The following is a 26,030-nucleotide window of genomic DNA, read 5'->3' on the forward strand; positions in this document are numbered from 1 at the left end:
TTTTTACTAGGTTGATTCTGCCAATCCATGAGCATGGGAGATCTTTCCATCTTCTGTAGTCTTCCTCGAAATCTTTCTTCAGTGGTTTGTAGTTCTCTTTGTAGAGGTCGTTCACATCTTTGTTAAGTTTATTCCTAGGTATTTGATTTTTTTGAAGCTATTGTAAATGGAATTGTTTTCCTATATTCTTTCTCACTCTGTTCATTGTTGGTGTATAGAAAGGCTACTGGTTTTTGTAAATTGAATCATTATCCTGCCACTTTGCTGAAGCTGGTTATGGTGTCTAAGAATTTTTGGGTACAGTTTTTCAGGTCTTCTAGGTATAAGATTCATATCATCTGTAAATAGAAATAGTGTGACTACTTCTTTATCTATTTGTATCCCTTTTATTTCTTCTTGCTGGCTTTTTGCTGTGGTTAGGAATTCCAAGACTATGATAAATAAGAGTGGGGAGAGTGGGCACTCTCATCACATTCCTGACTCTAGGGTAAATGGATCAATTCCCTTTTAAAAGCATAAGAATATAAATTACACAGGAGATGCACTGGGCTCAAACCTGTAAACATTTTTGGCTTGCATCTGGCAGAGGAAATTAGTTTTACATTTCAATTGGTACATAACACATACATAACTGAAATCATATCATTTCAATTCAGAGTATCCACTCTATATTTTCTAAATTGTGTTGAGTATAACAAATACCCAGACAATATTCACTGGGTGTCAAGAGCACACATAGTTTTCACATATTACTCATGATTCTATTCTATGTGTTAATGTACTATTTTTAAACTTATACAGGCATTCCGAATTGAGATTAAGTTTACAATCCAACAATCTACTCATGAGTCATACACACCTAGTAGAAAACCATTGTGGTAGAATCTTTGCAAGTGTTCACTGAGCTTAGTAGCATTCCTTTAAGTATTGGAGTTAGTCATTAAAAATTAAAAGGGAGCTAAAGGAGAAATATTTAAAGGAACATATATTTTGTGCCTCAAACACTCATTACACTTCATAAAGATGAGCCTCAGCAAATCACAACTAAACTAAAAACAATGATCACAATTTGAAAATTTGTAGTGGCTTTTACATTCCTGACAAAGTGACAAAGAATGATGGATGGTGGTAACTTGTTGAAGGAAAACATGTACAATTCACAGAATCATTGGCTAACAAAGAGGTAGAGGAAAACACATTTATGCCCAAGTTGCAAATCAAAGTCAATGTATGCTTTAACTGATTATCCAAAATTAAATTTTGCTCATATCATTTTATTTTCTCTGTTATTTTCAAAGTGAAACTCTCATGTAGGTGGTGGCTTTATCAAGATAAAAATATGACTAGAGATTTTTAAGAGATTAATATATTGGATTTCAGACTAAGACATACTGGATTCAAATTATTGTGGCCACCTCTCAATAACTCTGGTTTGTCAAGTTGCACACATTCTTTGGTACTAATGTGTCTTTTATGTAAATTACACATTTAATAGGATCTTTCCCTTGAGTTTTTACAGGACTATGTGCTACAACCAGTGTCTCAGTACATCATGTTTGCCATTATTATTACTCTTTTGATTTACTATGCTGTTAGGCAAGTGTTTGTTGTTTGAATTATAAGAACAGCTACTTGTTAAATAGTTAATGATTGATATAGCCAATGACCAAACATGCTTAGACTCATGTCACCAAATATAAACACTAACATAATTTTATTAAATAACTCATTTAAATATGTAAACAATGAAAAGAATTTCCATCATGAATTGGTATCTATAAATAATTTTATACGTTAAAAATCACTTTAAAACATTATAAGATTCACTGTTACATCACATTAGCTGCAAAATGTAGAGTGGTGGACATTTACATTTTCCCTTCATATTTTTCTTACCCTTTTCCATCCTGCAGTCTTCCCCAGAAGGGTAGCCTTTATGTATTGAATTAAGGAATATTTTCCCCCTATATCTCATATTTGGTTTGTGCAAGGACAGAAGTCAACACTAGATTTGGGAGGTAGAACAGAATAAGGCTGGAATGACATCCTTTCTCTACTAAAGAACAGAGCTGCTACTACATGTTTTTCTAATATAGATAGTTCCCAGTTTATGATGGTTTGACTTACTATTATTCACCTTTGTAACAGTGCAAATGTGATATGTAATCAGTAGAAAACACACTTCATATACTTAAGACTTTTATCCAAACCAATTTTAAAACTCCTTTGGGGCAGTGCACTGTGAATCTGGGCAGTGCAGTGAGCTGCTGCTCACAGCTAGCCATGGGATTATGAAGGTAAACAACCAGTATTCTGCAGTGTACTTATGGCTTGTCTGATGCTCACAAGGTTGGGTGCATTTCCATCATATGGTATTTTCAACTTACTATATTACCATTTATTTACATCATAAATTGAGGTGCAACTTTTAGTTGTACATTTGCAAAGTTAATAAACACACCTACTTGGAATCAGAAAAAGTTATGCAATTTGCATTGTGTGACTTGACTGGCAATTACCTAGTCTTGCCTACAAATATTAAACAGTCTTTTCATAAAGTTTTCCTCAGTTACTCCCAACTTAGGGTTTTCTTCCTAAGATCGAATGATGCTCTGGGAGTCACCTACCACAGTAAGTGACACTAAGAGAAGAAGAACAGCTCTTCTGCACCTTCCTTTTGTGCTACTTGAGTGGGTTCTGCCACTCATACTTTATTTGGAAACACTCTACATGAGGGACTTAAACTTGTCCAACTTCTGCAAGATGTTTCTAATGACTGTTCTCTTGATGGCTCCTTTTACTTCATTATTCCTTAGGCTATAGATGATGGGGTTTAACAAAGGTGTAATGACAGTGTACGACAAAGACAGTAGCTTCTTGCTCTCCAGAGACTGACTGGATTTGGGCCGTAAATAGATCAGACTGCTTGTTCCATAGAAGAGGGATACCACAATGAGGTGTGATGAACAAGTAGAAAATGCCTTCTGGCGACCAGTAGCAGATGGCATCCTCAGAATGGTCACAATAATGCAGGTGTAGGAAACCAAGATAAGGGAAAAGGGAAGCATGATAAACAACAGTGTGGATGCAAGTGCTTGCATTTCATACATAGTTGTATCCTCAGTGACTAATTTCAAAACTGGAGGACCATCACAAAAAAAATGGTCTATAGCATTTGGTCCACAGAAAGGAAGGGTCATCATCCAAGCAGTCTGTAGCATACACACAGGGACACCAGACACCCAAGAGCCTAGGACCATCCACAAGCAGAAGGACCTGTTCATTATGACTGAATAATGGAGAGGGTTACAGATGGCCACAAAGCGGTCATAAGCCATCATAGAAAGAAGAATGCATTCAGAGCAACCAAAGAAGAAGAAGAAGTACATCTGGGTACCACAGCCCACAAAAGTGATGATTTTCTTTGGTGACACTAGATCTATCATCATCTTTGGCACCATGACCAGAGTGAAACAAACTTCAAGAAATGACAGGTTTCAGAGAAAGAAGTACATGGGTGTTTGGAGAACAGGATCCACACTGGTAACTCTGACAGTAAGAAAGTTCCCCAACAAAGTAACTGTATAGATGGCCAGGAACAAAATGAAGAGGAAAATTTGCATTTCAGGGTTGTTTGTAAATCTAAGAAGAATAAATTCAGTAACTCTTGTGTGGTTTTCACAAATCATATCTTAGACATGTTTTTCTTTAAGAATCAAGGTGTGTCCATCAAAAGGCTTTCTATCAATACAGATATAATTTCAAAAATAAAATCCACAAAACCTCTCTGTTCCCTTTCATCTTACCCTTCTTTTTCCATAAACCACATATCCTTTACAATTAGAAACAACTAAAGAGAAATATCTTGGGAATGTATCTTACTTAATTATCACTTAGGTACAGTTTTCTTCTCATCAGCAGAAATGTTGTAAGTTCTTTGCATCAATAGAGACATACTGTTTTGAGTGAGTAGAAGATTTTAGATGAATTAAAGTTAAAGTAGAATTATTTAGTAACTTTGTAATGATTTAAGGTTTCAATGAAGATAAATAATGAGTTAGACTTTTCTATCTTTGGCAATATACATCATGTTTCTACAGAATGTTGTACATTTTTCACACACACACACACACACATATATATATAATATTTATTTTTCTACTAACACACATACATGTGTATAAAAGAGAAGTTTAGTAAATACACATAAGCTTAAAATTTTCATTCTTTTCCAGTCTCCATGGGACTCTAAATAATGACATTTTTGATCTTTTATCTTGAAAAATTCAATTTAAGGTGCTCCCATTTTTATTATACACATAATTAGTCATTGTTTATTTTAGGCCTAAATCTCTTTTGAGCAAGTATAACTTCCAACAGAGAAGTCATGCACCCAACAGTCACTGCAGGTCCTACTCATTGACATAGGTCTGCTCATGATTATGCATCTTCCCCAAAAGTACATAATGAGAAGTGGGAACTCATCACTTCTATGGTATGTATGCTAATATATATACTTACTATTGTATGTCTGCTCATAAAAGTACTAATTCACTCACTATGGTATCAAACACTGTATCTCACTTTGAATAAGATATTTTGACCTAGAAGAGTATACAAAATTCTAATGTGCACATAATTCCTAATAACAACATATCAAATATTATAACATTCATTTGGTGAATAACTATTCATAATGATGCAGTGAGTTGAATGATGTTTTTTTTTAATATTGAGTTAGATAAATGTTAAATTAATTTTATATTACACTTTTTTAATTTAATTCAGAAAATGGACAAAATATTATTTAAAAATCAATTTCTCCTCCAAAAGTAAGAAGTTAAAAACCAATCACTTACAGATTCATACTGAAACAAGTAGCTCGTTTAAAGAATACTGCATTTTAATTCTACTCTAAAGATAGGCAATTTGGGAACATCATACCTGTTTGTGTATTGTAAGAGTATTATAAGTTCCCAAGCCAGCATCCTCAGCATAAAGAAAGGAGGAACTTCAGGCTCCTCACCCTGAAGTTTCCAGAACATAGATGTGACAATATACTTCATGTGACATTGATTTCAGCCACAATTCTCCTACCAGTCTCGTCAAACATGTTTCCCTACTGTTCTTATCATCATTCACAGCAGCAGCAGCAGCAGCAGCAATAGTCTTAGGATATAACAAAACTTATGAAAAGCTTCGTAGGCACTGCTGTGCTCACCTGCACGTTGGAAAATACTAAGCTTGTTATGGTTCTAAAAATAGTCTTGTCATTTGTTTTGTAAAAACGTGGAGTGATGGACATATCAAGACTTTGTGGCACGATATTTAGTGTATCTTGTAATGCCTTAAACCGTTACTGTGTCTCCAAATCCTGGTGGCTGAAACCAATACCAGGATGAATGTCTCGTCTTTGAGTAATATCGTGTACAGTGTACCACTCCATGTGAAATAGGAGGTGTCAGTCTTTTGATTATTACCAGTGCACATTTTCTACCTTGCCTGATCACATTTAAATTTATAAGTTTTGAGAACTAGAGCTTTATAGTGTCACAGAATGCACCTCCATATATCCTACTCAGTCTTTCCATGAGCTAAGATACTTGTAGATTATGTTGCATAAATCCCCTAAGCAAAGGGGTTCCTTAGCAATAATGATGTAATCACTACCAAAAAATCATGCTGATGTCTCTTTTTAACTTAAAACCTGTTAAGTTGCCATGATTACTACATAGCTCTAAAGAATGTGCTATTTTACTTATTGCATGGCATTTTAACAATTTAATAGTCATTAACTGCACTAACTTTGTTGATTAGGTCCTAATGAGGCAAAAAAGTATATTCAGTCCCATTAAGCAACTCAACTTCGACCTTTTTCTACCAAATAGATTTTTACCTCCCATTCTAGTTATATCTCTTGAAAATATGTATATTGTCATTAGAATAATTATATTTTAATGATTTTTGGTAATCACTAAAATATCAGGATACATGTGAAGCTAAAATCAATATTAAATTTGTCTGATTTAATTTATTAAATGGAATAGCGCTTTCAAAACCTTCAGTGTAAATAGGTAAGTAAACTCAATATCTGAATTGAAAAGGCCTTTTTTGTAATAATCCACAGCATTCCTTAGCTACATAACTATCTTTTTCTTGATGCACTATTCTTTAACATTCTATAGATTTCTGGATAATACAACAGCCCCCATTATTCTTTGGGTTTTTTTAATTTTAATAAAGCATAAAGCTGTTCCACTTCCATAATCAACCAAGGTTTCTTTATTTATTTTTCTTACAATGGTTTTATAATAAACAGAGGGAAAAATAAAATGATGTGTTAAAAAGTGAAGCATCCAAGTCTTGTACTCTCTCCAGCATTGAAAATTTTGCTCAAAAACATAGGCATGAACATAAAAGAGGGACTGTTTGGAGGGGAACCAGCAGTAATGGAGAGGTAGAAAGGAGACGGTGATGGGTTGGGTGAATATGATCAAAGTACTTTACATGAGTGTATGAAAATAAAACAATAAAATGCATTTAAAATGTGAAAAGGGGGGAAAGGAATTATAAACAGTATAGAGGGGATGAATTTGATCAAAGCAATTATATGCATGTATGGGAATATCACAACGAAACCCCTTTGTACCATTAATATGCACTAATAAAAATAATAAAAAATTAAAAATAAAGAATAAATATGAAAATTTTAAAGAAATCTCTGCACATATCTTACCAAATAAAATCCCATATTTCTTCCTTATCTAGAAGTTTGGTCATTTTTTGAAAAGTTGTGTGATACTTTCTGAGAAATGGTAAATGATCTTGAAATTTATCAATAGTTCACATTTTCAGAATGAAGCATGTTGCTTTGCTTTGGCACTACGTGATTGATATACTTTAGTAATAATATTTAAAAGTGTAACTAGCCTTGGGGAAATGATCCCTGGGACATTAAAAAGGTGTAGAGTTAATTAAATAACACTTATCTCATAGGGGAGAAGGTAGAATGCTTATGGAATTATCTATATTTTCTTGAAGTCATCTTTGCAATTCAATCTGTATTAAACAATACTAGTTCTTTGTGCTGGGCTACTGAACACACTGAGTCCTTTAGGGATTACAACTATTCAATGTGTCAAGACTGTGGGAACAGTATAGATTTTAATTTTTCCTACACACTTTTGTAGGAAAAATTCTGGCTCAATTTTGATGGAAATTTATAGCATGCACTTAAAACTTATACAATTTTACATTTTTGTATTTAATTTATTTTTAAAAATATTATTTTAAACATTTTTGTAATAATCTTTGCAAAGTGATAAGCTATATCTAGTTAAGTTAAAATTTGACATATTTTATTTTTACTGTTTTTTATACCTTAAAGAATTTGGCTTAGTTTGTTTCATTTTGAGAACATTCCTAGGATATTATTACATAGAAATAGTACTTATAACATTTACATGGTTAATGTCTTAAAGTAGTAAAAATTTTTTTCTTTTGTATTTTAATCTTTGGAATTTTTATCAACATTTATGAAGTCATATAATCAAGAGAAATATTAACTTGAAGTATAATAAACAAGAACCTGGAAATAATTCCTTATATTTCATTATAAATACATTTGTTGCAAATTCAAATCTTTTAATTAAATATAAATTTTAAACAGTCACATATTAGTATAGTGGGAATGATTTTTTAGAACAAATTCTACTGAAATCTTAAGGGGGTGGAAAAGCTTTGCAATGGTCCCAGGAGTTTAAGTTCAACTATGCATGAACAGGAGTATTAACAAACAGCTAGGTAGGAAGTCTGGCCATAAGTGACCATCCCCACCCCCACTCCCAGAAGCAACAGCATCCCCCTACCCTTGCCCCCACCAATGGTATTGACCTTTCCATCTTCTCTGAAGAAATTAACTCTGCATTGTCTGAGGAAGCAATAATGGCCTCTCCTGAGATGGGTACCAAGCAAGGCAATGCAGATTCTCCTCAAAACCTATCCCTACCATTTCTCTTTGCTTCTAGACATATAACTAGACTGAAGTCCCAGCACTTTTCTAAAGAGGAGATGACCCAGAAGAAGGTACACCTACCTTAAAATAACTTCTTAGGTTATACATATATTATGTATATTATGTATAGGTTTTATATATATATATATATACAATGTGTATATATATATATGTATATATACAATGTATATATATATATATATATGTATATATATATATAATATATTTATACAGAGAACATTCATGGAAATAGATATTAAGGCTTTGTTATAGTGAAATAATGAACTTGAGTTTGGATCTGGTCAAGTTAATTTATATGGGCCTACTAAGCAGAGTGCTGCATTTAATGTAGCAGCATGAGGAGTTAGGAAAGTTTAGAATTATTTGGTTGATTGTCTGAGACATGGGTCAAAAGATGAGCCAACTGGCTAAACCAGAGATGCCCCATCTCCCATGGTTTACAGTTGATGATAGGATTGGAAAACCTAGAGAGGTTGAAAAGCAGGAGTGTATTTCTCATGTATTCACCCACAATAAGAGGGTCCAGAGACATGCTTTTCATCAATACTTGGAGAAACAGATTTGTGATGTGAACCCAGGGCAATTACTCTTCTCTGTGGGGCATACCTTACAGCAGAAAACATGGTCACTCAATTGAGAAAGTTAAATGCATTGGGAATAATTGGATCCAGTTTGGCAGAGGCCAAGTGGTGGGGCTCAGTCATGAAAGGCAAGGTGACTGTAGTTATAATGGAGAGCAAAGGCAGTGCAACAATAAGAGTAGTCTGATTTGTATAGATCTATGGCATTGAGTAGTTAACCATTGTGTTCCTAGAAGTGAAATGGAAAGCCTACTAAATTCTTGATCTATGTAAGCAAAAAACTTTAGGTCAAGTGAACAAAGAGTAACTTGAATCATATAAACAGAAGCACAGCTTCTGTTCCCATGCTTGAACTATAACAGGAACTCTAAGAATTAGCATCCCTACAGAAAATGCCATGTTTTTGGCCTACCCCAAAGGCCTTGGCACCATGAAAAAGACTTTTCTCCCAAAAGAAAGACTGTCTGTCAGTTCCCCTAACTGGGGATCACATCTAAGTCTACACACCCATATTTCCTGACTTTTGTTTCATCTTTTCTAGAGGTTGTAATATTGCTATGGTAGAGATTATTAAAAGTTTTTCTTTTTCCAAGCACCATTGGTTCACAACTATAATCCTAGCTAATCAGGAGGCAGAGATCACAAGGATCACAGTTTGGAGACAGCCCAGGCAAATAGTTCGTGAGACCCTATCTTGAAAAACCCTATCACAAAAAAATTGGACTGGTGGAGTGGCTCAAGGTAAAAACCCTGAGCCCAAGCCCCAGCATGGAAAAAAGAATTAATTTTTTTTCTTTTTCCATTCTTGGTCCAAACTATAAATTCATTTTCATTTCTTACACATAGTATATATTTTCTCTTCATATGTGCAAGTGTTTAAACTGAGACCAAACTTCATGTCAAGGACTTCTAGTACAAAGGCAGTTCACAGAATCAGAACCTCTTGAATGAAGGGGCGGCAAGAACCATTTCCAGTAAGGATTCTTTTACACTACCAAAATTTGATACTGTTTGTCTTTTTTCCATCCTTCCCTAAAGGGACCTAGAGCCTTTTACAAAGGTAATTGTTCATTGTGAAAATGGAAACAATTAGAATCTGGGAAGTCTACTGGATGCTGGGTCTGACCTGACATTGAATCCAGGAAACCAAATACATCACTTGGCCTTCTAGTTGTAGTAGGGCATTATGGAACCCAGGTGATCAATGAAGTTTTATCTCAGGTCCAACTTACAGTGGGTCTTCAAACCCATCATATAGTCATTTCCCCAGGTCTACAAGGAAAAATTAGAAGAGAAATGCTTTGAAGCTGGCAGAATCTCCATATTCATTCTTTAAGCTGTGGAGATTTGATTATTATCATGGGAAAGGCCAAATGGAAGCCATTGAAGCTGCCTCTACCTCAGAAAATAGTCATTAAAAAACAATATTGCACCAACAGCCAACATGCCTAAGGTTTCCTCGTTTTGATGTGCTACTTTAGTCTACCAAATAAGTTGAAAAGCTGTTAACTTGAATGGGCCCAGAATAGACAGCTCTGTGACAGAGCCAGTCCACTGTGAAAGTTATTCTGTTACTTGGGCCATAAAAACTTGAGATTTTAAATGGCAGGCAGAGATTCTGTTTAGAACCTTTGTAAGGTCTCAAAGGTGAATTGTAGTGAGGGCTCAGAGCATTTTGACAAAAGCCATACAATGTTCACAGGTAAATACTCTCCATTTGAGATATACCTTTTGTCCAGATAATGGGCTTAGTAGAAATTAAATGCTTCACTATAGGCTACCAAGTTGTGATGTGACCTGAGACGTCTATCATGAACTGAGTGGTATCTGACCCATCAAGTCATAAAGCTGACATGTATGGCAGGATTCCATCATCAAGTGGAAGTGGTATGTACATGATTGGGCTGATCAAGTCCCAAAGTCACAGGTAATTTATATGAAGAAGTGGCTCAAATGTCCATGGTTCCTACTTCTGCTACACTGCTTCTCCCAGTCTGTACCTAAGGCCTCATGATCAATTGATAGAGGAAGAGAAGACTAAGATCTGGTTTATAGATGGATCTGCAGGTATCATCTAAAAGTAGACAGCTGCATCACTTCAGCCCCTGTCTAAGACAGCAATGAAAGGAAATCCTCTCAACAGGCAGAACTTTGGGCAGCTTATGTGGTTATCTACTTTTCCTAGATGGAAAAATGGCCAGATTTCAAATTTCATACAAATTCAGGGGCTATAGCCAATAATTTGGCTGTATTGTCAACGACTTGAATAGAAAATGATTAGAAAACTGGAAGGAAACTTAGGGGAATGGTACATGAACTCTCCTCTGAGTGGGCAAAGATGTGAAGATATTTGTGCCCTATGTGAATTATCACCAAAGTGTGATGTTAGCAGAAGTCTCTCTCTCTCTCTCTCTCACTCTCCCTCCCTCCCTCCTTCTCTTCCTCCCTCTCTCCCTCTCTCCCTGCATCCCTCTATCCCTCTCTCCTTTTCGCTCTCTCCCTTTTCCCCTATTTCTGCTCATGAATTGTTTGCTCTAGAGAATTCTAACTACTATGAACTCTCATATTTTCTTGCACAAAGTAATTGTGGAATTAAAAAAAAACAGCTTTGTAAGCTATATACAAAACAATAGCTTAAAAACAGGTCTCTCAACTTTCCTATTTACTCCCCTTACTACCTATGCCAACAAATTTAGAATATTGAACCTGGCAGTGAAAAGAAAATGTTTTTTGATTAAGGAACATGTTTTTCATTTCTAGAAATTAAACTTTTAGTTTTAATAAACATTAACTACATCCATCAGAAATTTTATATTTCCTCACCATGTTGATTTTTTATGCTTCTAATAATCAAATAAAAGTAATGAATGAAGTGAATGTGTCTGTGGGATTTATGGAGCCCACATGTATTCTGTACTGTGCCCACTTGTATTAGAAAGACTTCAGTGGTTATTGTCCAGTGGAGCTTACAAAAGATTACTATGTAAATATTTGCAAAGTTCAGTAATTATTGAAGCTGTATATGAGTATCAATTAGAACTTTTACAGTATTGAAACTTTACTGATGTAACTGACAGCAACACCTCATTTCTTGCAATATATCCAAAAATATAAGACCAAATTGCACATGGAGCATTCGTTGTTGTTTTTGAACATACTCCTCATGAGATTAATATAATTATGTCATGTAGTGGATGTAATCCCTGTGGTCTCTACCCAGAATACAAATACTGCCTACTCCAAGTTCATTTTATAGTTTGGAATCACATGAAGTCTGGAAGCCCAACAAGAAAAACAAAGTTTACCTTTAATTCTAGGTATGTCCTCCCACTCACAATTTCCTGAAAAATTATATTATAGTTGTGGAGAGAAGATTCGATTGGTTTTGGTTTCCTAGGATCTTGTTACCAAATCATTTACTTATTCTGTTTAAATAAAAATGATAAAAATATTTATATAAATCTATAGATAAGTGACTGAAACATTACTTCTTATCAGGTCCTTAAGTGTAGCTTTGAGGAAGGTTGTGGAGTAAAGAAGATCAGAGTAAATGCTTTTATATTTTATTCTATATATTAGGTTTTATAGAACCCTTTATAATTATAATGTTTTCATCTGTTAATCATATAACAGATTTGCATATAATTAGAATATCTGAAATTAAATTGTTCTCTATAAATTTCTATGAAAATAAAACAAGATCCACAACTCAAATGAGGAAACAGTATGAATCCATTTTAATTGGGTTGTTTTTTAGATTTAACAGAGAATCCAGATGTCTAGTGACTCATCTCAGACCACTGAGTCTAGGAGAGCTGTGCTGCTGAAGCTTGAAAGACACCTGTGTGAGATGACCGGATTCTAGGTACTATCCGCCTTCTCTGTTGCCTTCACAGATGCCTGGCCCTGAGCCCACAGTGAGTGGAAACCAGTCCCTTTGCACTAAGTTCACATTTGTGGCTTTTTCCCCTCTAGCAGAGCTCCAACTCATACTCTTCACTGTGTTCTTAATCATCTACTTATTTACTGTGGGAGGAAACCTCATCATCATCTGTGTGATCCAGGCCACCTCTTCCCTGCACACTCCCATGTATTTCTTCCTGGTGAATCTCTCCTTTTTGGAGATGTGCTATATCACCAGTGTTGTGCCTCAGATGCTGGTGCACCTTCTCGTGGAGCCCAAGACTATAAGTGTGGAAGGCTGTGCAGCACAGATGTATGTATTTGCCATCCTGGGACTGACAGAATGCTGCTTGTTGGCAGCCATGGCTTATGACCACTTCATAGCAACTTGCTACCCACTACATTACACTCTCCTGATGGGTCCTCATGTTTGTTTGACATTGGCTGCAGCATCGTGGATGACTGGAGTGGTGGTGGAGTCTCCCCAAATCACCTGGATCTTCACTCTGCCCTTCTGTGGAACAGGAAAAATTCAGCATATTTTTGTGACATCATGCCTGTCGTGAAACTGGCTTGTGTTGATACATCCCACAATGAGATTGTGCTGCTTGCTGTTTCTCTGATCTTCATCATGAGTCCCTGTCTCCTGATTCTGTGCTCTTATATATGCATTTTTGCCACCATCTGGAGAATCCCTTCAGCAGCTGGCAGACACAAAACTTTTTCCAGGTGTTCCTCTCATGTCCTGGTTGTTTCTCTCTTCTATGGCACAGCCTTATTCACTTATCTCCAACCCAAGAGTGCACACACTCCAGACACAGACAAAGTAACTGCACTCATGTACACAGTGGTCACACCAGCTCTAAATCCTCTTATCTATACTTTGAGGAACAAGGAAATGAAGGAAGCCTTTTGAAAGGTAACACACAGGAGACTTCAGAGACAAGTAGCCTAATTTAACCGTGGTAGCTGAATCTTTCACCACCACACAGAGAGGTCATCCAAAACTTTGTGATTCTTCTATTAATATATATAAATATACTTGTCTGTGTATACATATACACATATTTATAGATAGATGATAAATAGATTGATAGATAGATAGATATTGTGTCATTAATGCATTTATAGCTTGGCAACCAGACAACACTTGTATTAAGTCTACACTTTTCAATGCTAGCAAGCAAAGAGTAATGTGTGTTAGCATCATTAAATTGTTTAATTATTCATTCACTCAACAATATTTACTGACCATGTTCTGTGTTTTGATGAAGGAACACATTTCTTGAAATGAAATTTTCAGTTTTAATAAACGTTAAATACTTACATCAGAAATTTTGTATTTCCTCACCATGATGATTTTTTATGTTTCTAATAATTAAATAAAAATAATGAATGAAGTGAATGTGTCTGTGGAATTTATGGAGACTGCATATATCTTGTACTGTGCCAACTTGTGTTACAAAGACTTCAGTGGTTACTGTCCAGTGGAGCTTACAAAAGATTACTATGTAAACATTTGCAACTTTTGTATTTTTTAAAATTTGGTGAAAACTTTAAAATTTAATCTTGGAGGGGAATAGTATAAATTACAACATTAAGACTTATTGCCCTCTATATCCAGGTAGATGAGGAGTATATACGTCTTTTGTCACAAAGCATTGCCTAAGAGTTGATGAAGGGAAAGCTAACTCTGACACTACTTCCTTTTACTGACTGTAGCCAACTAATTGAAATGCCCTCAGATACAGTGAATTGAAATTTTGGCTACTGGAAAGCATATGGTTTTAAACCTTGGAAATTGTAAGTAAGGTTGAATGGACTTTTCATACATGGAGGTGACATTTTCAATACAATCTAGAAGTTTACAATATGGAAATATTTTGAACACCTGTATTTATAATCCTTGAAAGCAGGTGAAATACAGAAGTTTGTGATAAAGAATTAGTTTGAATATAGAATAACTAGTCTTAGCTCAATAATCATTTTTCTCTCTTTTTCTTTCTCAGGGAAGTAGAATGTCAATTCTTAAAATTCAGAGCTAGACGTCTATATTACAAAGAATTTTACAAGGGAAAAATAGAATCATGTCATCATTTGGATAATTTCTTATCATTCAACTTTCTCTTGAAGCACTGATTTATTTTGTAAATGTCTAAGTCTATTTTTTTCTTAAAATAAACACCAAGAAGAATCAAAACTCTAATACCCTGAATCCTCAGCTCGTACAAAGCTTCTCCCCACCATGTTACACTGAGAAAATAGGTGGGCTCCTATGCCACCAGGTGCCAGCTCCAAACCAGCTTGGGAGATGTAGACCAACAGGTGAGCAAATAATTGTCATGTGGTACTCCCACAGCTACACCTGGGATAACCAGCATAGCCCCTGGACAGACTGAACCCCCCCCCATCCCACAAAAAAATAATAATAAACAAGGAACTGAAAAGGAACATACAGCAGAGGGGGCACGGTGTTCTGAGCACAGTGGAGAAGGGGGGAGAGGGCAAGAAGCTGACCTCCCCGTGAACTTCCAGAAAACAAAGACTGGAAAGGCAGAAGGGCCGACAGTGAGCAGGTGATAAGTCGCTGCCTGAAATAAGGCAGATAGCAGTCCACAACTTTCATCTCCTGAGCCAGTGAGCAATATCCAAAGTCAAACAACGTTAGAAAATTGAAAAACAGTCAACAAACAAGCATAACATGCTGACAATAGAGAGCCGGCTGAGTGATCTCTGACCTTGCCCCAGAAAAAGGGTGCAAGGCAAAGAAACAAGCCACTGATAAACCAAACAGTGAAAACCCATCTCCAAAACAGGACGGCTACTGGGCCACAGACCTGATCTCTGGAACCTGAGGACAAGCCACACCTCACTGAGGGAGGAGCTGACTAAACCACCTGACAAGACTAAGACAGAGTTTTTGCTTAAATAACAACACCAGGACTGGATGCTGAAAGAGTAACACCAGAACTACTAAGACTGAAATTCTATTGTTCCTGAACCTGGAATTTTTTTTTATGTGTTTTTTGTTTTGTTACCTGTTTGTTTGTCCACCGCCTCTCCCTGTGGATTTATTTGCTTCTCTTTTTTTTTTCCTCTCCTTCTTTTTTTTCTTTCTTTCTTTGTTTAGTTAGTTTTACTATTGTAAGTTAGCTAATACTAAATTACACACAGACCAGGGACAGAAACAGCACCAAGTGGAGCAATGGGAAAATAAAGAAAGTATGGAAACTATTCTCCCCCAAAAAATAAATTAATACAGGATTTGGAGGGAAATGCAGAAAATAGATACCCAGTTCCAGACTCCAACAAAACAAAGATAAACTATGCCAAGGAACCCAATGAAGCCCACAAGAACACCCTGAAAAAAGAAATCCTGCAAATAATCACTGAGACTATCATGGAGATGTTACTAGACACAGTCAACCAAAATGTACAGGAGGCACTCAAGAAATTACAAGAAAAGAAAAATAAAGAATATGAGAAGACAAAAAAACAAATAAATGAACTCATAGGTGCCCTAAATAAATATGAAGTGAAACAGAGAACACCATAAATAGATATATAAATGAATTAAAGATGAAAATTGACAATATTAAAGAGGAAGTGAACTTTGATAAGGGAAGTTTCATCCCAGGGATGCAGGGGTGGTTCAACATATGCAAATCTATAAATGTAATGCAGTACATTAATAGAAGCAAACACAAAAACCACTTGATCATCTCAATAGATGCAGAAAAAGCCTTTGACAAGATCCAATTCCACTTCATGATAAAAGCTCTAAGAAAACTAGGAATAGAAGGAGTGTACCTCAACATATTATGAAGAAAAGAGAACCTCTTCAACAAATGCTGCTGGGAAAACTGGTTATCTGCTGCAAAAAACTGAAACTAGACCCATGTTTATCACCCTGTACTAGTATCAACTCAAAATGGATCAAGGACCTTAATATCAGACCCAAAACTCTGAAGTTAGTAAAGGAAAGAGCAGGGAATACTCTGGAAGTAAAAGGTACAGGCAAGGACCTCCTCAATAGAACACCAGCAGCCCAGCTACTAAGAGAAAGGATGGACAAATGGGACTTAATAAAACTAAAGAGCTTCTGCACAACAAAAGAAATGGTCTCTAAGATAAAGAGACCACTCACAGAGTGGAGAAAGTATTTTCCAGCTATACATCAGACAAAGGATTTATAACCAGTATATACCGACAGGGAACTCAAAAAACTAAATTCTCCAAAAATTAATGAACCAATAAAGAAATGGGCAACTGAACTAAACAGAACTTTCTCAAAAGAAGAAATCAAAATGGCCAAAAAACAAATGAAAAATTGCTCACCATCTCTAGCCATAAAGGAAATGCAAATCAAAGCCACTAAGATTCCACCTCACCCCTGTTAGAATAGCTCTCATTAGCAACAACAGGCATTGGAGTGGATGTGGGGAAAAAGGAACCCTCTTACACTGCTGGTGGGATGCAAGCTGGTGCAACCACTCTGGAAAAAATATGAAGGCTTCTTAATAATCTAAACCTGGATCTGCCATATGATCCACTAATTCCACTCCTGGGGATATACCCAATGCAATGTGATAGAGGTTACTCCAGAGGCACCTGCACACCCTTGTTTATTGCAGCACTATATTTCTCAAGTAAATGGATGGAACTTGAGAACATAATATTGAGCTAGGTTAGCTAGGCTCAAAAGGCCTAGCTCCTAGGAAAAGGTTCTCCCTCATATGTGGATGTTAGATCTAGGGCAAATACTGCAATGTTGTTGGACTTGGGTCACATGCTAATGGGAGAGCACATACAGGAGGTATGGGGATAGATAGGAAACCCAAAACTTGAAAGTGTTTGATGTCCCCACTGCAGAGGAGCTAATACACAAACCTTAACGCAACAGAGGTCAGTTTGGGAAGGCATTCAGGAACTATTGATCTGATTGAAAATGATGAAAATCCATCTACTTCTTTTTATTTCTTTTGGCATAGTCCAAACATAATTTTTGACACTTTAATTAAATTCCCTATGACCATATGGACATTGCTCAATCTTTTCTAGCATGTAGTCATGGTTAGAGTTTCAAAACACAAAGTTCTTTCTATCATCAACATGTTTAAGTACATATAACATTTGAAGGGATAAAAACCAGTGACTGAAAAGACCTCTATAATCTGTTTCCTATTCTCTCACCAACCCTGCCTCGTGCTATGTTCTCTTTGCTCCAAATTTGATGACTTTTGCTAAGTTGATAAGACAGGAAGTTTAAACTCTGAGAATAAAACTGGCTCAGGTTCTTTAAATTTCTTAAGCAGAAAGGAAAGACAATGAAAGGGAGAAGAAAAGAAAGAGAAGAAAAAGGATGTTAGATATGTGATGTTATTGTACATAATGTCACTCCCAAGCAACTAATTTGTATTTTGAATGTCAGAAATTTGATATAAAATTAGAAATATGTAAAATATTCAAGTTTTGTATTTGTAACACATTCCCGCTACCGTGGATTAGAGGAAATAAATCTATTCTGTTTACATTTCACTGTGCTTTGTTTCTAAATCCTATGTAACTCCTAATGTATAAGGGGCACTTTAACTTTTGTCTCCTTACAGAAATGCATCTCTGACTTCTCAAATGACATGGTCACCATAGCACACGGACTGTGTGTGATTAAGGCCTTGCAGAAAAGACTGGCTCAACGTCTGAGACATGACTTTGCAAGTTCCAATCAAACTAACACTTTAATTTTTTTTTGAAGCAAGCAGAAGTGTATCAACTTACCTTTTAGATTTCATCTTAGAAAGATATAAGCCTAGAGCTTCTCAGGGCTGTGGCATAAAAAAAAAGAAACTTGAGAGTAATGTCAGTGGAGAAAAACACTGTGCAGAGCTGTGTAAATGTTGAGTCATGATGACACAGAACCCTGTAAATAAAACTGTAGTAATACACTGGAATTTTCTGTTGCATGAGATAATTCTCTCTTTTTCCATCATTATCTTGTATCATTCTAGAGGAGGTGATTCTGTATCAACTTTACATTACTACAGCAAAGTACTCAAAGTGAAGTACCTATGATGTATCAAGACATTTATTTTAGCTCACAGTAGTAGAACTTCAACATCAAGCCTGGGAAGCCCCATTGGTTTGGGGTCTATTGAGGATAGCACATTATGGTAGTGTGTTTGTGCTTACACTTTGATCAGGATATTGAAAGAGAGACAGAGAGAGGAGGGGAGAAAAGAAGGGTAAGGTGGAGTGAGCGAGGAGACAAGAAGAGAGAGGGGAAAGGAGAGAGAAGAGGGTGTGTGAGTGTCCTATAGCCCATTTTGAGGTTGTACCTTCAATGACCTAAAGAATGTCCATAAAGTCCCAAATCTCAAATGTTTTACCACACCTCAGAAGTCACACCCTAGGAACCAAGTTTTTAAATGTGGACCTTTGGGGGACACTCATTCAAGCCTAGCATTATTTTATCCAGAACTAAAAATAGCTATCTAATAATTTAAAAGCCATTCTAACTGAAGTCTGGAGACTTAGGCAGTTAATTTTTTCTAATTCCATCTTTCCCTACAAATGTTATTATGAAATTCTTGTTCTATTGGAGATATCTTTAAATGGTTATAATGTTCAGTGATTTATTTTACAAATTTTTAAAAATTTAATAAATCCATTATTTAATCAAACAAATATAGTACACATATATCCTTTAAGAGTAATCTAGGAATGATGCAACTTATTCAACAAATAATGTTCATATATTGTGAGATAAACAATCCAGAATTGTCCATTTATTTGGCAGTGTTCCTAAAGATTTTATTTTTTATTTTGTGAGCTTTTACTGCTGTCCTGAGAAGGAAAGCTTACAAAAAATAACCTTCCTGACAAGGACATCTGAACGGAAAAAAAATTGACAAAATACCTAAACCAATATATATGACTAGAGTCTAGATCCTTTTTTAAACTGTTCCTCCTCCACTTTTTTTCTCCTTTGTAGTGCTGGGGATTAATCCTAGTTCACTACTCATGTTAAGCCTGAGCAACACAACTGAGCTATACCTCAGCCTGGACCCTTATTAAGATAGAGATATATGCAGTCAATTAAGTGTTTTTAAAAAATTTTTAAGTAATACTTAAATAGGAATAAAAAATGTCACCTCAGTTTCCACATCAGTTACCACTACTTAAGAGATATTATCAAATAGATGTTAATAATTACTGATTGATTTAATGTAGTAATAATAATAACCCAGAATAAGATTTCATACACATTTTGCATGTTTTAAATTTAACACAATCAAGTAAAATTACTTATTTTCAAATAATGACTTATAATAAAAGAAAATAACTGCATAACTATATTCATACCCTCCCAATTAGTTATGGAAGTTCAAAGAAGTTTGTTTTAACTGTGCGGGTCAGATCATTGACTTGCTATGAAATGCTCCCTAGCAGTGTCATCTGCTGGACAGAAACCATAAGGCTTATATCTGAATACAAGACATGCTAAACAATTTTACAGTTTAAAAAAATCTGACATTTTGTGAGATGTAGCTCTCAGGATACTGTGCTGAATGCACTTTTATTAAAAGTATTATCTCATGCTTATTATATTAAAAAGCATCATTTCCTCCTGTGCTCCTTCACTCTGTTTTATGTGTATACAAATGAACAACATGCCCTATATGATTCATTTTCAGTCGCCTAACTCTGTTTTTGTCTAGAACATTTGTAACTCCTCGGCATGTCTCTCTCCAACAATTCATAATATACTTGAGAGGAGAAGATTCTGTCATAACCATCAATGAGTTGGCTATAGTCAATGCAGAAGTCCATGGATTGATCCTCATCCTTAAAGGAGGACCTCAACAGTATTAAATAAAACTTCTTAAGGAAATGAACAAATGACTGTTGTACTAAATTCTAATGTTGCTGTATTTTAAAGGCTCAGGTAACACAGGAGGGTATGTTTACAAGGGTGGCCAAAATTGTTATGTTTGGTTATAACAGGCAGGCAAGACTTGATGGAAGTCATTATGAAGGTTAAGTATTTTCAAGAAGACTGAAATCATTGCCATTACATATTCAAGGAACTCATAAGAATTTAACTTATTCTGAAGGACATAAAGGGTAGAATTTAAAGTGCTGGAAGTGACAGGAAATCACCTTTCTGCTCAATATGAGAAAAATTTTTCTACAAAGCAGAGTTTTTTTAAAATGAAGTGAACTCCCTTCAAAAATATGAAATTCTCCATTGATGAAGCTATTTGGTAGTATCCTAATGATTATTGATTTAGGAAACACAAGATAGGGTACACTTTGAATTTACTTGTTAAACTCTTATATCTGTACCATAAGAAAGTACACCATTTGCATTTGAACATACTAAATACTGAAAGAGAGTATCTAAAATCTAAATTTCTGTTTTCTTCTTTCTCCTTGTCTTTACTTTTTTATTTTGAGGTAGAGTGTAGTTTCCAGCATTTGATGCATTTTTATATGCTTGGATGCTATAACATAAGTTACTAAACTTAGACCTTTCTTTAAGAATAATTCATTTGTGCAGCATAATCATCTGATATGTCATTATCAAGACTAATTTTCTAATTTAAATAAAAATGACAATAATATCAACTTTTGGAACATGTTTGAATTTTAAAACACTATCTTTTGCAAGGCAAACTCCAGTGACTCCATACTTTATGAGAATCTGGAAAATGTTAAAATAAAAAAAACTTGAATTATAGCTTAATTACTTAATATCTGGAAGTAGCCTTCATTGGGAAATATAAATTTTCTTGGTTTTAGTCAACAGGTAACACAGAGCCTTGCTTTCCTTTTTATCTACCCTGGAGAGTAAGGTGAAACACCATGGTGCACTGCTTTAGGTAGATTACAGATGTACAACATTCTTATCATTTTACCTCTTCTTTATTTTACCAATTTTGGTTATCAAAGTCAGGGAGTTATTCCCCCATTAATCTTCCCAGTTATCCATGCTGTGACAAGAAGATAAATTATTAAATTTGGTTGAGTATAATATGTCTTTGAGAAGACTTAGACAAGAATATGTTTTGATAGCCACCCTGTGTATACTCAGTTGTTATTGTAGATAGTTTGTGATGTAATTTTGATATTTAATTATATAAAGTCTTAAGAAGCATTAATGATAAAAACTAATTCAAAATTCTGTGTGTGGATGCTGTGGTTAAAAGTACTAGCTGAGAAAAGTGTGTTGTATCATGTAGAACCTAATGTAGTTCTGAACAGAAGTACTCCAACCAAAAAACAGTATCTGTGAGGCTATAGAACATATATACCTGCTGTGGGCTGAAGGGAAGACAAATAATAAGAGCACATTAATTGAGTGAAGTAAAGGCCGAAATGTGCTCATTTGGCTAACTAATGCAAATACCTTCTTTGAAATCTCCCAATAAGTATTAGTAGCATCTCAATAGAAATTGTTTATACTGCATCTTACCATTCAGACTGAATTTTTTAAATGAAAAAATATTAAAGATGTCAAGGAATTGTGTAAAATATAATTTTCTGTGATGGTAGTAGAAGCAACAGCATGTGTTGTCCAAATATGTCTATGTAGAAGGGAAACAGTTTTTTTAAAAGAACTTTTACTTTTTCCCAATTATCTTAGGTTATATCTCTTAAACCTAATGAATAAAAGCATTTCCACTGAAGAAATAATATATGTAAATCAATTCTAAACTAACTGCCAAGGATTAAAGAATGTAAAATGGTGTAAAGTTGAAGCTATAAATTAACCACTCAGGTAGATTAAAAAAGAGACAAACATGATTAAAGCAGATGTAATTGTCTATGGAAGGAAGAAATCAAAAATGGTTTTTCACATATAACAAGTCTACTTTTTAACATATGAACTGTTTAAGAATTCATCTAATAATGTTGGCATCCACCCAAGAGATTGTTTACTGCATACGTGTCTGTAAGACAAGTATGAAAACTTAAACACTTGTCTCTGATTCTAGTTTTTGTCATTTAATGTACCATTTAAAATTATTTCAAGTTTGAACTGTAATAAAATTATCTTTCCAGGGATTTCTTAGGGATAGTTCTAATTTTGTTCTTCACTAATTTTACTTTTTAATGGGGCCCAATAAGACTGATTAAAATTGGAGGATATTTTCTAAAGACTTTATTTATAGAAATTGTTTATATTGCATCTTACCATTCAAACTGAAATTTTTTAAATGAAAAAGTATTAAAGATGCCAAGGAATTGTATAAAATATTATTTGCTGTGATGCTAGTAGAAGCAAGAGCATGTGTCATCCAAATATGTCTATGTAGAAGGGAAACAGTTTTTAAACAGGATACAAAAGTTTCATTCCATCTTTTGGGAATTGTGTGGTCACCCTGGTGCCACAAGTAACTAATTATGGCAAAACCATAATATACCATTCTCAAAACATTAACATTAACCTTCTCAAAAACACAAACTTACAGGGTCTCTCTAGCTAATGCATTTAACTGTGGAAATGGAGAATTAGTTTAAGCATCCAGTGGGTATCACACAATTTGGAACCATGAGAACAGAACTAGGTCTAAACATACCTCCTTGAGCGTGATGTGATATTTAATTAAAATATCTGTGTAAATATTCTTCTGGGACAAAGAATAATTAATGGCAACAATGGATGACTGCTTTGTAATTTTCTGATTTGCCTCCAGGGTTTGATTCATTAAAGATACCAAAATCCCCCTGTATAGCTATCCTTATCTCAACCAGCAAAAACCCTTGTTCCTTCCTATTATTGCTTATACTCTCTCTACAACAAAATTAAAAATAAGGGCAAAATAGTTTCTGCTGGGTATTGAGGGGGGGGAGAGGGAGGGGGCGGAGTGGGTGGTAAGGGAGGGAGTGGGGGCAGGGGGGAGAAATGAACCAAGCCTTGTATGCACATACATATGAATAATAAAAGAAAAATGAAAAAAAAAGAAGATACCAAAATCCACTGGTTATAGACTCCAGAAAGCTCGGTACATATTCTTTTAGGTGAAAAAGATCTCTTAAGGTATTTTCTCAATTTCCATTATTAAGATGAGTCTCCCTTCCAAAGAATACTAATCAGAAAATGCTCTCATCAATTTCCAAAATTCTCAGGATTAAAGCAAGGTTAGAATAGTCAGTAAGAAATATCAGTAAGATAAAATATTATCTAAATATGTACAAGATGTTGTGAAAATCTCATAGAAGTTGGAACAGGGGAATGGGGTTGTAGTGGTGAATTTGTAACTGATAAAACCTGGAAATGAGCTAATCACTGCCCATTTGTGAATTTCTCATGCTTAAGTCTTAAGAACTCCAGCCTTACATCACAGAAGTTTTTGTAGAATAAATTAATAATCAATGCAAACAGATACATACTGTATTTATTATTCTATGTGCCAGTTGAGCCATATTCTATTAAAACACCCATCATCTATCATGTTTTATGGAATAAAACATGTATCCAATGTGAGAGTTTTGTTAATCCCTTTAAATTTCACATTATATCTCCCAATTCTGCCTGATAAAACAAATTATCATTACAAAATGAGTTCAAAATTTATCTTTTTTTTCTTCACATTATTTGTTGTCTCAATCCACAATAAGGCTATAGTCACAAAAATATATCAGTATGAGCAACATAGCAATATATGCACTAATTTATTTTAAAATTTTAAGTAAAAATTGAGTAATAAGAAATATATTAGATAATATCCACTATGCCTCACCTTGGAAGATAAGTGCAAAACTTTAATGAAGAAATATAGAAAATAGGGGGAGGACCCAAGATGGCGAGTAGAGGGAGGAAGCAGACAGCGTGAGCTCCATAAATCAAAAATCTTGCTGAGATGCTAGAACCACACTTTGCAGAAAAAAAATCACCATGAAGAGGCAAAATTCCGACACCCCAAACCTCCAGCCCACACAAAGCTTCTCCACACGACATTATACTGAAAAACCAGGAGGGCTCCTGTACCGCCAGATGCCAGGCTCCAAACCTGCTTGGGAGATGCAGACCAACAGGTGAGCAAATAAGCCACACATGGTACTCCCACAGCCACCCTGGGATAAACCAGCATAACCCCTGGACATACTAACCCCTGCTCTGCAAAAAAAAAAAAAAAAGAAAAGAACTGAATAATAGACAAGGAACTGGAAAGGACACGTAGCAGAGGGGGCAGGGTGCTCTGAGTGCACTGGAGAAGGGGGGAGGATCAAGGAGCTGCTGTTCACAGGAACTTTTAGTAAACAAAGCCTGCAATAGTAGACAGCTGACAGTCTACTACACGTCTGGAGGCTGAAGGAGTAACACCAGAACTACTAACACTGAAACTTCATTGCTCCTGAACCTGGGATTTTTTTCTTCTTCTTCTCTTTTCTCTTCTTTCTTTTTCTCCCTAAATGCTTGCTTAGTTCACTGTTGGTTAGTATACCATCTGTCCTTATTGATTTCTTAGGTCCTCAATTTTTTTTCTTTTCTTTCTTTTCTCTCTTTCTTATTACTCTTTTCTTCAAGATCTCATTCTTTTACTACTGTAAGCTAGCTAATACTAAATTACACACAGAACAGGGACAGTAACAGCACCAAGAGAAATGATGGGAAGATGGAAAACTGATAGAAAATATTCTCCTCCCCCCCTAAAATAAATTAGTTCAGGAGTCAGAGGAAAAGGAAAAAAATGGATACCTGGTTCCAGACCAGAGCAAAACAAAAATAAACTATCCCCAGAAACCCAACGTAGCCAACAAGAACACCCTAAAAGAAGAAATCCTACAAACAAAGAATATGAAAAGACACAAAAACAAATAAATGAACTCACAGAAGCCCTAAATAGATATCAAAGTGAAATGGAGAACACCATAAATAGAGAGATAAGTGAGTTAAGGATGAAAATTGACAATATTAAAGAGGAAGTGAACCATAATTTGGAAAGCCCCAGAAAAAAGAATGAAACAGAAATACAAAACACAATGCAAAGCCACTACAGCATACTAGAATGAGCAGAAGACAGAATCTCAGAACTTGAAGATGAAATGGAAATTAAAGGAAAAACTGAAGAGCTATTAGTCAAACAACTCAAGACCTATGAAAGGAATACACAAGAACTCACCACCTCTATCAAAAGACCAAACCTGAGAATCATGGGCATTGAGGAAGGAGAAGAGGTGCAAGCAAAAGGAATTCATAATATATTCAACAAAATAATAGCAGAAAATTTCCTAAGTCTAGAGAAAACTATGGTCATTCAGATATAGGAAGACTTCAGGACACCAAACAAGAAAGAGCAGAAAACACTCTGGAAGTAATAGGTATAGACAATGATTTCCTCAATAGAACCCCAGCAGCTCAGCAACTATGAGAAAGGATGGACAGATGGGACTTAATAAAACCTAAAAAGCTTCTGCACAACAAAAGAAATGGTCTCTAAAATGAAGAGACCACCCACAGAGTGAGAGAAAATATTTGCCACCTATACATCAGACAAAGAACT

General features: G+C 35.2%; 2 pseudogenes; one reads left to right on the forward strand and one right to left on the reverse strand.

Annotated features, from left to right (window-relative positions):
* Positions 1–2,726: 2,726 nt before the first annotated feature.
* Positions 2,727–3,689, reverse strand: LOC109677996 (olfactory receptor 10A7-like; annotated as a pseudogene).
* A 6,863-nt stretch (positions 3,690–10,552) lies between these two features.
* LOC141425929 (olfactory receptor 10A4-like) lies at positions 10,553–13,474 on the forward strand (annotated as a pseudogene).
* The last annotated feature ends 12,556 nt before the right edge of the window (positions 13,475–26,030 follow it).

The sequence above is a fragment of the Castor canadensis genome, chromosome 8 (assembly GCF_047511655.1).
Source record: "Castor canadensis chromosome 8, mCasCan1.hap1v2, whole genome shotgun sequence".
Classification (NCBI taxonomy): Eukaryota; Metazoa; Chordata; class Mammalia; order Rodentia; family Castoridae; genus Castor; species Castor canadensis.